This window comes from Geospiza fortis, unplaced genomic scaffold (assembly GCF_000277835.1).
Source record: "Geospiza fortis unplaced genomic scaffold, GeoFor_1.0 scaffold366, whole genome shotgun sequence".
Taxonomy (NCBI): domain Eukaryota; kingdom Metazoa; phylum Chordata; class Aves; order Passeriformes; family Thraupidae; genus Geospiza; species Geospiza fortis.
The window spans coordinates 4,560,589-4,573,306 of NW_005054342.1; the positions used below are offsets into that span (position 1 = coordinate 4,560,589).

Below are 12,718 nucleotides of genomic sequence, written 5' to 3' on the forward strand. Positions count from 1 at the left end.
GGTGAGCTGCGCTTCCCGGGGCCCTACCCCGGCTTCGGGCGCTTCATCTGCGGGCTCCGCGCCCCGCCGCGCCCCTCTCGCTGGTAACCGTGAGCTCCGTACTCTTATTTGGGGTTGCCTCATCCCCCCCTCGGTGTCTGGGGCTCCCCGGAGCTGGGAGGTGCCGCGGGGGTCCCGCTGCTCGGGCGGTGCCCGGGGCGGAGCGGGGAGGGCCGTGCGGAGCCACGGGCGGGCGGCCCTGGCCTCGGGCGGGCTGAGTCCCTCAGCGGTGGGCACCGAAAAGCCGTTCTTGGTTTTTGTTTCTGGGGGTAAGGATTAGCTTGTTCATCCCGTGCGTGGCCCCTGTGTCTGCAGCACTCGAGTGGTCACAGTTCTGCCTCCTAGGCTGTCTTGGAGTGGGCTAGATGGGGAAAAAATAAAAGTAAAAAGCTCTATGCAGGTTCATTTCCCTCTTCAGAGGAAGGAGGTGATCTGGAGTGTCTGTCTAAGGACGTGGAATAACTTCCTCATGAGGAACTTGAGAATTGTCCAGTAAAGATAACTATGCTGTAATGGCAGCAGCACTGTAAGCTTGAAAATCCCCAGATGGAGGGTCTGCCACCCCATCCCTCCTCTGTAATGAGCAGAGGTGAAGACAGACATGCACTTCATCTCTCTGAGTATTCCTGTAGTTCATCAACATCTCTGCTAATATTTTGCCTTTCAGTAGGCTCTCATTGCCTTGATTTTTATTCCTGTGCTGTTTGATGGCAGGTTGAAGTAGCATTTAGACATGTAAATGGCTGTTTGTGCCAGCAAGGCTGTTGGGAGGAAGTTGCCTTTGTGGGATGCAGCCAGTCTGCCTGAAGTGCTGGCTGGAGAGCGTGTATTGGAGGAGGAATTTCTTCTTAATTAGAAGGTCATAGCAGGCTTTTCTGTAAACTGTGGGAAATGGAAAGCTTAGGCTAATGAGGACTCCAGTCCTTATTGCATTCCAGTTACTTATTTGGCATAACTTTATTATAATAAGCTTACTGAACATGAATATGCGGTGTTGTGTGGTAGTGTTTTCTTCAAAATTGGATTTATAATAATACTGTAGTGCAATTCAGCAATGTCTGAATTATGTTTTTATTAATTGTACTTAAACTGTTTTATGCTCAGAGAATGTCTGAGCTATGTGATAGAAAAAGCATTGCTGCTCCTTACTTAAGTTCTGATTCTTGACTTCATCTAAGTCCCACTTTTACCTCTAAAATACTTTTTTTTAACTTTTGTAAACACGAAGTTTCTCCTGTTTTAGTATAAAAGACTCTTTAAGTTTTCCCAGGCAACTGGTCTGTGAAGTCTGGCTGGTGTAGGCAGCCAGTTGTCTCTGTAGCTGCCAGGAGGGAGGAGGAGGAATTTGGAAGAAGTCTGTACAGCATTGGGAAGGCTTAACCCCAGTATCATCAAAGCTTGCTTGGCTTGCCCTCTAAAAAGTGTACATCAGTTTTTCTTTGTAGCAGCTTAGATTTATTTTTTAATAGGGACTATGTACTTTATGGTATATCTCTAATGTACTTTGGTTTTCAGGTTGTCAGCTTGTTTATGTATTCTGAGAATAAATCTCTCTGAGTCTTAGGAAAATACCCAAATACTCCCACCCCCCAAACATCCCTGCTTGAAAGACTTTGTTTTGTTTACAGGTCTTGGGTTTGTCAGTTTCTTTTGAGGGTCCTGATGCTGAGAGTGGTGTTTGAATGGAGTGGTGTGCTCAGTTCTGCTAATTGAAAATTTCTCCCATAATAGATATCACAACATTCAAATTTAAATGGAGCCAAATTGTTTAAGTTGTTTAATTTTTTTAAAAATATATGTTATAAGAAAGGGAATGTTTCACAAACAATTCAGACTTTTCAGTTTTTAAGTTCTGAATGTGTGACTTATAAAAAAGCTCATAGTGCTTTAGTGATGCACCTGTAATATTCAAAGTATTCGTTAACAAAATTCTTGTTTCTTCAGTTTGCCTTAGATGGAAATTGTCTTCTGGGCTTAAACCAAGAGATTCTCTTGGTCCATTATGCTGACTTTGTAGCATAAATTAGTAATTACCAGAAATCTGTTCTGGCTCTGTGTTCCATGTTAGATGTTTGTCTGATACACTCCTTAAGTTTTGGTTAGTGCTTTGTTTATTCATTCTGGGAGAGAATTGTCTTGGAAGGTGGCTTGTTCCCGAGGGTAGATTTTAAAACCTTGCCATAACCCTCTTGTCAGAATCATCTGATTTTTATTTTAAAGTTTGTTTCTCAAAGTTTTCCAAGATATTGAGGTTGAGTTGGAAAATTCAGAGTGATTGGAATTGAGCTGCAAGGTTGGAACAAAAAGATGGAACAAAAAATCCCCACAAAGCTCATTATTTGTGAGAACAGTTGTATTCATCCTCTGGCCTGAAAGCTGCTAGAACTGCTTTCAATGAGAGAAAATTAATTTTAATGTAATTTCCATGCCTATGTGTGCATATCAAGTGGGTTTCATTTTACAGTTTTTGCCCTATGTTCTCTGGGCAAGTTCTTCAAGTGGTTCCTTGGTTTACTTGTTGCTGTACCAACAAGTAAAGTAAACTTGAATGCTGGGCAGCAAGTTTTCCCCTGCTGAGCTGGAAGTCAGCTGTGCGATTGACTTCACTGCTTGGAACAGTGGCTGTGTGAATTTCCACTGTTTATACATTTTAAAATAACTGCAGCTACTATGGCAAGCCCCAAGTTAATAAGCAATTATGCTTGAACCAAGGTAGGTGCTTGTTTACCTGGGGATGCTGCAGGAGCTTGGCAGAGCCCAGGCGTGAGTGGCCGCTGAAGTGGTTCGAGGTGGATCTGTCCGTGCGCGTGGGATTGGGATTCATTTCATGTTCCCAGGGAGGGAGGCAAAGAGGGAGGAGTAAATGTAACAGATTTGTAAATTTCTGATCTGTAGAAAATATACCTTGTTACAAGTGACCTCTGGCAGACTTTACTCTTGAAGGTCATCTTGCTACTTTTTGGCTACTTTGTTATTTGTGTATACAACAAGTGAAAGCCACCTATCCTTGTCCTGGTTTTTGTGCGGAGCTGAGGCAGTAAAATGAAAGAAGGACATTTCAACATTGTGAAATATGACTGTATCCCTACAAAAACTCACAAAGAGCTTGGTAATGGTGCTTTATATTTTAAACTACATATGTCAGTTCAGGGTTCTTCTTTACGGCATGTCTGCCCTTAGAAGCTGACATTAGTAGGGCTCGGGGGCACACTTTGGTGTGTAATGCTGATAACAGAGTGCCTATTGATTTGCTTTGTTAAAACGTAATTCCATTAATCCACATCACTGCCTTTCTGGTGGTGAAAATAATGTATGATGCATTGATGAGACTTGCTACAAGAAAACAGAGGTTGCAAAACAGCAGTTAATCTTTCTATCTCTTGGCACCAAAAATGTTGTAAGATATTTTGGGTAGCTCCTTATCTCTTGTAAACACACTGGTGAAAATCCTGAAGCATGTTTTCTTCATAAGACTTGAAAGATTTTTCTCTGTGTTAGTATGTACTGTTTACTGTATGCCTCTGTTATGTCTGTAAATATATGTGCACTCACAAATGTTTGTGAAGAAAATCCTATATTCACACACTTCAGTGTTTTGGGGGAAATGTGACTATCTTGGACTTAAACTGTAAAAAGTGGAGTAGTGGTAAAGGTTATGGTACAAATAATCATCAGGCATTTGCCATCTTTAAAGAAACCCCCTTTCTCTCAGGCTGAGCATCAGCAGATATCAAGTGAATTTATAGCTGTGTAGCCTTTCTGCAGAAAGACCATTGTGGGAGAGGTGATTTAAGGTTGTGGGCAGCCAAGTTGAGCACGGATCTGGCTTGGGGTGTTGGAGAGGGAGCCCATCTCTCCAAGCCTTCCCAGCTGGGGGATGGTGGTGGTCCCTGCTCCTGAGGAGCAGCACTTGTGTCCTGCTGCTCTATCCCTTCCCCACATTTTCTGTAGCTGTTTCATTCTGCCAGACCTCTGCTCCTGCTGGAAGGGACCCCAGCAGGGCATCAGTGTGATGGTGAGCTCAGGAGGGCTCTCAGGGTGGGAATCCCTTCATTGCTACACTACCTGCCTGCCAGGCACCCCCTGTGTGGGACTTAGCCAGCTTGGTCTGCTGTGGATTTGCAGCCCTCTTAGCCAAGCTGTGAGGTCCCTGCTGTGCTCTTCTCAGTGCCTGCAGACAAGTAAAAGTGAACATGGTAGTTCTTTGACTGGGTGGTTGTTCTGTGGTTCTCTGTGTGTTGCCAGGACAGATGCTGTGGCCTAGGCAGAGCTTAAAGTGAGTGTCCTCCACACTCTTGTGTTGTTCTGCTTGTTAACTTTGCTAAAGCTTTTCTTGTTCAAGTAGTCAGGTAACACATATAGAATTGGCACTTCTGATCTTGCTTTCATCAGAGGTAAATGCCAGGGCAGCAGGCTGTGGTGACCTCCTTTTCCCAGTTTGTGAGTGCTCCCAGCTTACAAAGTGGTTATTTGTGGGGTGAACTTGTAGGATTTCTCTGTGCTTGAGCCATATTCTGTGAGATTTTCTCAGTTTAAAAGTCTGTCTTTCAGCAAGCCTTTCACGTGGCTGGTTTTTGCAGGTCTCTTTTCCATCACTGTTGGTCAGGAGGTAATAGAGTGACAAACAAACTTTTTAAAGCCAGTAATTGCTCATTTGGTGGAAAAAAATGCCATCCCCCCTCCTCTCACTCCACTGAAAGGCATCTCAAGAATTCAGTCAGTGTGTAGACTTATGCTTACTAGATGACACTCTCTGCAAATGATTAGCAGGGTTGAGTCTCAGTAATGTTCTTACGAATTACTTTATTCTAAAGTAAAAGAAAAAAAAATAAATTGTGCTTTTGGTTTTAGAAGCAAATACCAGTACTGTGGTTTTATGTTAGTACATGAGTCTCAAGAGTTGACATGCTAAGTAGTGATTCCAGCTGTGCAAATGACACAAGGTGCTTTTGGAGATGCTTGCTTTATACACTACACCTATACAAGAGATTTGTTTCCAGGGTTTAGATAAAAATATGTTAGTACTGTACTTCAGTTTAAAATACTTGAATTCTGACAGGGACATGGACACTTTGTTGGCAGGAAATAAAAATGCTGTTGATCTGAAGCTATTTATAGCCTTCTTTCAGTATACCTCTAATTATTTTAAGTGGTTTCAGTGATATAAAATCAATAAGGAGAGTACACTGAATTATAGATTCTGAGTGTGAAGTTCAGGCAAACTGTCATGACACACGGCTCAAGATACATGTGAATGCTTGTCAGGTGATATCTGAAGTAATGCTTTGGATGAATTTTCACTGAAATTATGAATTTTCTTGTATAAAATACTACAGATGATGAGCTCTTTCTGAGGAAAAATATTTTGTTTTCTCTTCTACTCTGTCCTGTACTATTTCCTTAGTTTTTTTCAAGAGAACTATTAAACCTTTATTTACTTCTTGTCTGATTCACTCTGTCCTCACAGAAATGCACATAATAGTGGATTTTTTAATAGCTTCTGAAACTTGTTGATTTGGTTTTTTTAAATTTTGTTTTCTTTTTCAATACTGTAATTTTGCAAAATTGTACATTATTATTGTACTGATTTAGATAATAAATAAAAGCTACTTTTAAGCATGGATAGTACAAATTTGCCTAAAATACCTTTCAACTTACTTTTCAGATGAAGCTGTGTAATTTTTTTTAACTGAAAGTGGAGACTGTTGTATTGTTGACTTACCAAGTACCTACAGGTATAGAGAAGGAGTGGGAATGACAGCAGACAGCCTCTCTTTCAGAGTAACTTTTAATAAAGCCTTTGTTAAATTTTTAAACTCAAAATAAGGCAACGCTGAAGCCAGAGCTTCAGCTGCAGGCTTGCATTGAAAAAAACCCACTGGGTGTAATGAACGCCTGTCGTGTCATTGGGGGACATAAGCTGTAAGGATGGAGCTGGATGCAAAATGCAGAGGCACTGTGCAAGGGAGACCTGGGGGCTGCCCCTGCCTGGACAGCTGCACCCAGCAGTGGTGGGGAGGGTGTCCTTCCCACAGGCAGGGGTGGTGCCAAGCAGACTCCCCTGAGATGCTGTAAGGCTGACCCTGGGGCAGCCTTCTGTGTAACTGGGCTAAGGAAGGAGAGTGCTGCCCTCCCCTCCCCTGAGAAAACAATGTTGTTTTTTCTTTATTTCTTTCCATTCTTGTGAAATAAAAGTGCAGAACTCACATGCTTTATCAGGAACTGTAGTGATAGGACAAGGAGTAATGGGTGAAATTCATTCCTGTGAAATAAAAGTGCAGAACTCACATGCTTTATCAGGAACTGTAGTGATAGGACAAGGAGTAATGGGTGAAATTCATTCCTGTGAAATAAAAGTGCAGAACTCACATGCTTTATCAGGAACTGTAGTGATAGGACAAGGAGTAATGGGTTCAAACTGAAAGATATGAAATTTAGCTAAAAACTATGGAAGAAATTCCTGACTGTGAGGGTGGTGAGGCACTGGCACAGGCTGCCCAGAGAGACTGTGGGTGCCCCATCCCTGTTCAAGGCCAGGTTGGATGGAGCCTTGAGCAGCCTGGTGTAGTGGAAGGTGTTCCTACTGATGGCAAGGGGAGATGAACTGTGTGGTCTTTATGGTCCCTTTCAACAAAGTCATTCTATGAGTCCAAATAAACAGTTTGTCTAAGGCTGAGGGGTTTTGTTGTTGCTTAGATGGAAACCTGAAGCCTCCAGACTCTTGTCTTTCTCTCCATCTTTGAGGCTCATCTCTTTTTCCTGTAACATGACCATCCTCCATCCACTGGGGTGCTCAGTTCCCCCGTCCCCAGCTCCTTTCAGCCCACCTACACAAGTGTGCCCTTTTTGATTATAGTACCAGCACTCTGTGTACACCAGACATCAAGGGCAGCCAAGGAGACCATGCTGAGCAGGTGTGAGCAGTCTGTGATGGAAGACTTCATCCTGAGCCATGCCAGGCTCATCCCATGTGAACTTGCTTTCCTTTCTCCTTTCTGGGATGGTTATTGCTTTTGCTGCTCCCTTTCCCATTCTTTGCAGAATGTTCGCAGTGGGAGTGTTACCTTTGCTAAGAAGTGAGAGAGCTTTTCACAGCTGTAGTTACAGTTTTCACATGCTGTAAGTGCTGTGCTTCAGTGCTAAACTGCAGTCTGCTCCAGAGCACTGCTGTGCAGCTTTGCTTCCTACCACCCGTGCAGCAGCAGGATCAGGAACAAGTACAGAAGAAATGCTTGTGCAGCTGCAGGAGAGAGCAGCATCAGCAGAATGCAAAAATGGCAGCAAACTGAGAAGATTAAAAAGGGGTGTGGAGGAGTGAACTGGGTGAGAGGAAAAGAATGCAAAAAAGAGAAGGTGAGGGGGTTGGTCAGGAAGGTGAAATAGTGCAATTCAAAGGTGTAATACCAGAGAATATTAACAGGGTAAGGCAAGTAAGTGTAGCAAGACAGATCTCAGCACACCTAACCTAGAATGAAACAATGCTTAAATCTCTAACTTCATTGAAGTCTGAAGAGAGACCACATACTGCAGAAGGGAGTTCATTCTGTACATTAGTTAGTTCACTCAGAACTAACTCAATTCGGTGAGAACTAATTAGTAAACCAGCACAAACCATCTCAGTCATCTAGCCCCATCAACAGCAGATTTTTTTTTTACATTTGTGACTTATCTTGGGCTTCAGACTTTGGTTCACAGATAAAGCAAACCAAACAAAACACCTCTGTGAATTCTTGTAGCACAAGTTCCATTGCAGAGGGGGGTTGCATGCTGCAGGATGAACTTCAGAGACAGGCCCTCCCTCCTTGTTCATCTAAGTGAGATACTTTTGGAGGAAATTTTAGAGGCTTAGGCTTCTCCCATGCCATCACAATGGATTCTCAAATACGATAAGTGGAATGGACAAATTAGTTTTTTATTTTTGAAGTGTGTGCATCCTCCACTTGAGCTTCCTACACAGGGATAGCATTTCACCCTGTATTTTGACATCAGGAAGTTGTATCTCTTTTCTAAAGCTTCAAGATGTAGAATGATGCTGCAGATGCATGGTACTGGCCAGACTGCCCTTTGAAATACCTCGTTGTTGCTTGCTGGATCATCATCAACCACTGCAGATGCTGCTGCTGTAGAATTAGTATGTGCTCCTGCTGGCTGCTAACACAGCAGGAAAAGATAAATTCAGTCTTGTGGTGCCTTGCTAGCAAAACTAGAGTGACTCCAGCCAGGTGCTATGGTGCAGGAGTGCTGAGGTTGCACTGTGTTCTCTAGTTGTGGGACAGTTTTCTTACTGATGCTGTAAAAAGGAGTAATTAGTTTTAGTCATTAGTAGACATACACATGGTGGCAGGCTTCAGGAAAGGCAATTCTGGACTGCCATCACTCACCAGTCTTGGTCTAGGCTTCATTCAAAGAGCCCAAGACTCCCCCATTCCTAATCTGCTGTGATGATAGTAGAATGCCAGACCTTCCTTTTATTGGAAAGTGCTTGAATTCATCCAGGATATTGACAGGGAAGTTACTTGACAAGCATAACTAATTTTTCTCTGAGTCCTGGTGGTCAGTGTGTCAGCAAGCCATTTCAGCTCCATGACAGCATCCTTAGCAGGGCTGTCCTTCTGACCTTGGTTAGCCTGTGGGAGGAACTGTACTGACTCACTGAAGTGTGCCTTTTATGTTGCATTAATGGTGCTGCTGTTGCTTACTGATACTGCCCAGAATTGAGTTTTCCAGGTGATAAGACTGGTGTATCACTGAGCACTTGAACCTTGCTTACACAATCATAGCACAGGCATTGCTTGCATAAAGAGATGGCAGAGATGGAGATTGCTTACTGGGATGTGTCCCTGCAGGAGACAGAAGCTGGACAGGTAACAGTGTGGATTGCATGAAAAATTCACATTTGACTGAACACAAAGAGCTTTTAATGTAGGAAGCTGAGATTTGCTAAAAAAAAAAAATTAAAGAAAAAAAAATTTCCTCCCATGCTATTAGCTTTATGTTCTTCCCCCAGTCTGTGCCTGCTTGTGGAAGCCTGCAGTTATTGTGAGCCACATCACCCTGTAGGAGTCTAATACTAAACTAATCATTTCTATTATATGGCCATTCTTCTGGGACTTGCTATGATGTTTGGATGAGGTAATGCAGTGCTGGAATTTTTTTCTCTTTTTCACATATTAAGTCTGGTTTTAAATTCCATTCACAGATGTATTTTTGAAAGCTTAACAGTATGTCAAATCTGTTGCACAAAGGACTGTCAGCTGCTGTTTGCTTTCTTCTGTCTTTTACTTTAATCAGGCAGGCCAGTAAATGATGTGAAAAGCATTTTTCTTTGCTCCTTCAGCTTATGCAAATCTGTTGCTTAGGAACGGAAAGGAGCTCCGGTCCCAAAAGGAACATCTTAGGCTGATCTGCATGGCAAAAAGGCAGATTGTCCTGTCCAGAGCACAGAAAAAGAGCATTCTAACAGAGAAAATCCATCGTGTTGCTGTTCTCTGAAGTGCTTTAGCTATCAGGGTGTTAAAATGTTTTCTTCTCAGTCTGAATTGATAGGTAAGCAGTTGAATGGCTGAGGTCTTTGAAATTTAATTAAAATAGAACTAAAAGGGAGTTTTTGAGAGAGATCTTGGAGGCTTGAAATAAAAATGAATATTTTTGTAATTACTGTGCTGTTCTTGGAAGAGAAAATCCATTCCTTTTGTTCTCTTTCCATTACAAGGGCCCTTTGTGATTGGAATCTCATGGTTTAAATTGGGTAGGAACATTACACTGAATATTTAATCACATTTTCCTAATAGTAAAATTATTTAATTGATTTTCTGCAATCCAATAATATAGAAAAATGACACAATGGGACAAAAAAGCTGAAAATGTTGTGTTGCTGTAGGGATAAAACTTAACTTCTGCTTCTATGCTGACCAATTCTATTCTTGTGGGAATGTTGCCAGTAGTTGCCATGGAGTTTACTGTGGTTTATCCTAAAGACCCCAGATCAGCAGGCCAGTCAGTCATCTTTTTAAATATACATTCATTTGAATTTATTTCCCTCAGTGTGTGGACTGTGGAATATCTTTGCTTCTCTCTCTTTTTTTTTTTTATTTTTTTGTAAATAATATGCTTCTCTTCTTCCTGTTCAACTGCAGTACATAAAATTTTCCTGATTTTCTTCTGTCATTTTAAGTAGGGTAAGCTTTGATTTATTTATGCAAAAAGCATTTATTTATTAATATTTATATTAATATATAATAATTTATTTTAGGCAAAACTACTCATGTGGATACATATTTCAATTAATGGATTGCACGGCAATTTAAATCTTCAGTATCCATGATGCTGAATTTTAATTTAAGATTCAAAGATTCTGCTTTTGCAGACTTGGGAAATAAGAGACACAGTGTCAAAGGAAATTGCTGTTTAAAGTGTAGACATACTTCCTCTTTGTCTTATTTTGAGCTTGGGAACATGTACAAGCACTTGGAGATCAAATGCATCTGTTCAAAACCAAAATGTGTCCAGTGGACTGCAAAAAGGCGTGGGGCATCCCCTCCCAACATAATTTTTCAGTCAAATGAAACACTATTTTCATCTGCAAAGTCAGAAAATATTCAAAAATTTCTGCAGTCCAGCAATTTTTTGTCATTGAAACTCCACCTTAATTAACTCACTCTTTGGCATGATGCCTCTCCATATTTTTAATATGAAATAATTTTTTGCCGCTTTAAATTCCAGTCTTGGAGAGCTTTTTGGGTTACGTAGAGAATGCTGTAACCAAAACCAATTCCCTGGATGTCCCAGAGCACCTCTCCTTCCTTGGGCTGCATTCTCCAGCTGATATTTGCATATGCTTTATTGCTGTTGGACGTGTGCTGGTGTCCAGGGCTTACCCTGGGCTGAGCACATTTGCTTGTGCCACTCACAGACCTCTGAATGTTCTGTGGTAACTTCTCCTGCCATGGGGAGAGAGAGAGAAGCTGTGCTGGAGTGGGTCAGGCTGTGCTGATCCCAGCTCAGAGCGTGGTGTGAGGCCCTGGCTGCCAGCTGCAGCCCAGAGCTGCTGATCCAACCCTTTGTGACCAGGGGCCCCAAACTCTCCTCTCCAGGCCTGGGAACTTGCCCTGCAATTTGGTGACTATAGGATGTGCTTTTCCTGGGCTGTTTCAGGCTGTTTGAAGTGTAAATATCTGCATTTTGAATGGATGCATGCTCAGTTTAAACTCAGTTTTCTGTGAGCTTTTGGTTAGATAAAGTTAAAAGATATGGAGAGCAATTTTATTTTTTTTTTTAACCCAGAGATGTATTTAAGATACTGGTGTAGTGTGTACCATGGTATCAAGAATGGTGAGATAAGATCAATGCTGGTGTTCCTCTGACTCTTCTCACCCTGAGATTCAGCAGTGACTCAAATCTTTGCACGTTTAGCTCTTCCCAGGTGCTGTCAGAGGTGCTGGGATGGATGTGCCTTTTGGGGCAAGGAGGGAAAGGGTCTGTCAAAAGAGACAGTAGCAGTAGTTGGGCTGCTCTGAAGAGTACAGGACTTCAGGAGAGGTTTGCTCTGCTGTCACTGCAGAAAAAAGTGCCTGTCAGCTGTGGGGTTTAGATTTTAATTATTTTTGTTTATTTCAGGGAAGTTTAACGTTGTAACTCCAACTTCCATAAAGTAAAGCAAGAATTGCAATAGACACAGTTGTGTCCACTGTCTGATCTTTCCAGTATGCAGCAATGTACCAGGAGATGTACTGTAAGGAGCTGACAGCAAAAAACACCTGGAAATCCGTTTCCAGATTGTTATCTGTGGCAATCCAGTGTGCTTCAAGAGGGCAGCCTGCTGTCTTACTGCTCTGATGGTTGTGTGAGGATAAATCCTTAGAGATTTCAAAGTGAGGGTGCTTAGATATCCTCAGGGTGTCAAGCCTTTGAGTGAGTGATGCAAAGGAAAAAAGGGCCTGTCAGCTGTGGGATTTAGATTTTAATTATTTTTGTTTATTTCAGGGAATTTTAACATTGTTACTCCAACTTCCATAAAGTAAAGCAAGAATTGTCATAAAGTAAATGCCTCTGCTTGCTGTGTCTAAATCTTCTGAAATTGGCTTTCGCTGTAGCTTGATATTTTCTGCCTTTATTTCTATAGATATTAATTATACTATTTATACAAATTATACTAATTAGTATAGTTAGCTATACTAATTATACTATGAATTGACTGAATTATACTCTTTATCAGTTTTCTGTGGGAATGATCACTTGACAATCTTAGTGCAGGTGATAATGACAGTTTACAAGTAATTTAAATGGCTTATGTGCCTGTATTCTCCAAGGACTTTCCATTCTTTTCCTGTGTATTTTCAAGATACTCAATGTACCTTTTGGGTTTTTTGAAATGCTTTGTGGTAACATGATACCAACCTCATCATCTCCCTGTCTTGTCTCACACAGCCATAACTTTGCATCTGATAACTTTTGTGGTGAAGGGCTTTATTTTTCACCAGCAAGTAGATGTCATCAAACCCAATTATTTGAGGTAGAACTTTAATGTTGGGAATCAATGTCTTTTTGAAACTCATCTGGATAATTTCATAAGACCATTAGAGGACATTTCTGGGAAGTCTTGGCCATAGGCTAAAGAGGAACCATGTGGTAATTTCTACACTTATAAGAAGATCTCAGTAAGGGTACAGTTATCTAAGTT

The 12,718-nt window shown here is 41.6% G+C and overlaps 1 protein-coding gene across 3 annotated transcripts in view; it reads left to right on the forward strand.

Annotated features, from left to right (window-relative positions):
- The first annotated feature begins 13 nt into the window (after positions 1 to 13).
- CYFIP1 (cytoplasmic FMR1 interacting protein 1) overlaps positions 14 to 12,718 on the forward strand; it is a 76,032-nt gene continuing 63,327 nt past the window's right edge. For 2 of the 3 annotated variants that reach the window (XM_031058348.1, XM_031058349.1), the window contains exon 1: positions 14 to 83. The gene's annotated coding sequence lies outside the window, so the exon portion shown is untranslated. Of the gene's footprint in view, positions 90 to 12,718 lie in introns of all 3 variants that reach the window. The other variant, XM_005422695.3, reaches the window with a different exon arrangement.